Source organism: Bison bison, unplaced genomic scaffold, assembly GCF_000754665.1.
Source record: "Bison bison bison isolate TAMUID 2011002044 unplaced genomic scaffold, Bison_UMD1.0 scf7180017864327, whole genome shotgun sequence".
Taxonomy (NCBI): domain Eukaryota; kingdom Metazoa; phylum Chordata; class Mammalia; order Artiodactyla; family Bovidae; genus Bison; species Bison bison.
This window is the reverse complement of record NW_011494899.1, coordinates 2757400-2760444: the sequence shown is the minus strand read 5'-3', so window position 1 is coordinate 2760444 and position 3045 is coordinate 2757400. Positions and strand designations below refer to the sequence as shown.

Here is a 3045-nt window from a genome sequence, read left to right as displayed (position 1 = left end):
TTTTAGTATTTATATTATTTTTTTTAGAATTAATCCACAATGTTTCATAAGAACCAAAAATCATATGCCCAAATCAGGAAAACTTAACTTGTCCTTAAATTTAGGGACACAGAAATGTTAACTATTCAAAGGAAAAATCACTGATAGTCATTTTGTAAAAAACATTTCTTTACTGGATGACAATGATTAGACACTTGATCATGAAGGCAAAACATAGGGCATCAGTAAGATATACATGCTTTCTTCACCTCCTTCTTTCTCAGCACCAATCTAAAACATACGTCCTTGGAGATAAGAGAATAAATGTCTGTCAGATGACAGCTAAACAGTTCACACAAGGAGGAGACACAGACGAAGGTGCTACCCACCCCACCATCTTCCAAGCAAAGTTTCCTAGTTCCTTTAGCTCTCAGTGTTCTTCTCCCTTTTTTCCTATTGCATGGGGAGGCAGGATCTTAACAATTTATCACTTACTTCATTTATTTTTTTCTCTTTCCACACCCCCATTTAGACTCCAAGCTCAGTGTGGCTTTTATGTCTTCTATTTTTTGAAAGCCTCACAGTACCTAGCTACAAAGTGTGTTATAGGCAAATATTTACATAATTAGACTACTTTCAAATTTATTAATCCTACCATAAAACATCGTGTGTATAAATTTGTGAAGCTAAATCATTCCAATTTAACTTGCTAACATGATTAGTTTTGCAGATAACTTCAAATAATGAATACAGATTTGAACTAAGAAAGAGTATGTGCCATCATCCCCCATTAGTTAGGTAACTGGAATGTGTTGCTTTCTACCCCTCTGCTGCCTGCCTGTTATCTCAGTGTTTCACAGAACTTCTGTCCCTAAAACTCAAGTGTGGAGAAAAAAGGCAGTCTGTGAACTGCGTAAGAAATGTGACAGAACTTTTGAAATGATTCCTTGTTAAAGTTTATTTTAAATCGTAGGAGACTTTGAGAAAGAACATTTCTGAAGTACACTACCATCAACAGCAATAATTTGAATGTAGGCCAAACACATAATAAAATCTTTTGTTTTATAAACACTACACATGGCATTACATTTACAGGGGAGGTCCAGTGATACAGAAAAGAGTATGAACTTTAGGACAAGTTAGACTTGGATTTGAGTCTTAGCTCAGCTACTTACTAACTGTGGGATCTCGGTTAAGTTACCTAACTCTTCTAGGATTATTTCTCCAATCACAGAATGAGAATCCCACCACCAGGGGATTTCTCCAGGATATTGTGAGCATGTGGCAAAAATCTCCTCATACACAAAAGTAGGCAGTAAGAGATGAGTGCTTTCATTCCTGTTACCCTAAGCTAAGTGTTGATGCTCTCAAAAATATGCAAAATATTTCTGAACTCAGAAGAGTTCAATTTGTTAAAAGATTTTATTCTTAATATCAAATTTTGAGTATCTGACATTAAAAAAAAAAAAAAGACCGGGAGCTGACTGTGACTCAGATCATGAACTCCTATTGCCAAATTCAGATTGAAATTGAAGAAATTTCTAATTTCTAGGGGAAACCACTAGACCATTCAGGTATGACCTAAATCAAATCCCTTATGATTAAACAGTGGAAGTGACAAATAGATTCAAGGAATTAGATCTGATAGACAGAGTGCCTGAAGAACTATGGACGGAGGTTCGTGACATTGTACGGGAGGCAGGGATCAAGACCATCCTCAAGAAAAAGATGCAAAAAGGCAAAATGGTTGTCTGAGGAGGCCTTACAAATAGCTGAGAAAAGAAGAGAAGAAAAGGGCAAAGGAGAAAAGGAAAAATATACTCATCTGACTGCAGAGTTCCAAAGAATAGCAAGAAGAGATAAGAAAGGCTTCCTCAGTGATCAATGCAAAGAAATAGAGGGAAACAACAGAATGGGAAAGACTAGAGATCTCTTCAAGAAAATTAGAGATTCCAAGGGAACATTTCATGCAAAGATGGGCACAATAAAGGACAGAAATGGTATGGACCTAACAGAAGCAGAAGATAATAGGAAGAGGTGGCAGGAATACACAGAAGAACTCTACAAAAAAGATCTTCATGACCCAGATAACCACGATGATGTGCTCACTCACCTAGAGTCAGACATCCTGCAATGTGAAGTCAAGTGGGCCTTAGGAAGCAACACTACGAACAAAGCTAGTGGAGGTGATGGAATTCCAATTAAGCTATTTCAAATCCTAAAAGATGTTGCTGTTATAACGTGCTGCATTCAATAATCTGGAAAACTCAGCAGTGGCTACAGGACTGGAAAAGGTCTGTTTTAATTCCAATCCCAAAGAAAGGCAATGCCAAAGAATGCTCAAATTACTGCACAATTGAACTCATCTCACACACTAGCAAAGTAATGCTCAAAATTCTCCAAGCCAGGCTTCAACAGTATGTGAACCGTGAACTTCCAGATGTTCAAGCTGGTTTTATAAAAGGCAGAGGAACCAGAGATCAAATTGCCAACATCCATTGAATCACAGAAAAAGCAAGAGAATTCCAGACAAACATCTTACTTCTGCTTTACTGACTATGCCAAAGCCTTTGACTGTGTGGATCACAACAAACTGTGGAAAACTCTGAAAGAGATGGGAATACCAGACCACCTGACCTGCCTCCTGAGAAATCTGTATGCAGGTTAAAACTGGACATGGAACAACAGACTGGTTCCAAATCAGGAAAGGAGTACATCAAGGCTGTATATTGTCACCTGCTTATTTAACTTATGTACTCTGCATATCATGAGAAATGCTAGACTGAATGAAGCACAAGCTAGAATCAAGTTGCTGGGAGAAATATCAGTAACTTCAGATATGCAGTGATACCATGCTTTATGGCAGAAAGAGAAGAAGAAATAAAGAGCTTCTTGATGAAAGTGAGAGAGGAGAGTGAAAAAGTTGGCTTAAAACTCAACATTCAGAAAACTAAGATCATGGCATCTGGTCCCATCACTTCATGGCAAATAGATGGGGAAACAATGGAAAGTGAGAGACTTTATTTTTGGGGGCTCCAAAATCACTGCAGATGCAGCCATGAAATT

General features: G+C 37.7%; 1 protein-coding gene across 3 annotated transcripts in view; it reads right to left on the bottom strand.

Moving 5' to 3' along the window:
* CRY1 (cryptochrome circadian clock 1) overlaps positions 1–3045 on the bottom strand; it is a 96216-nt gene that overhangs the window by 2293 nt on the left and 90878 nt on the right. The window lies entirely within an intron of this gene.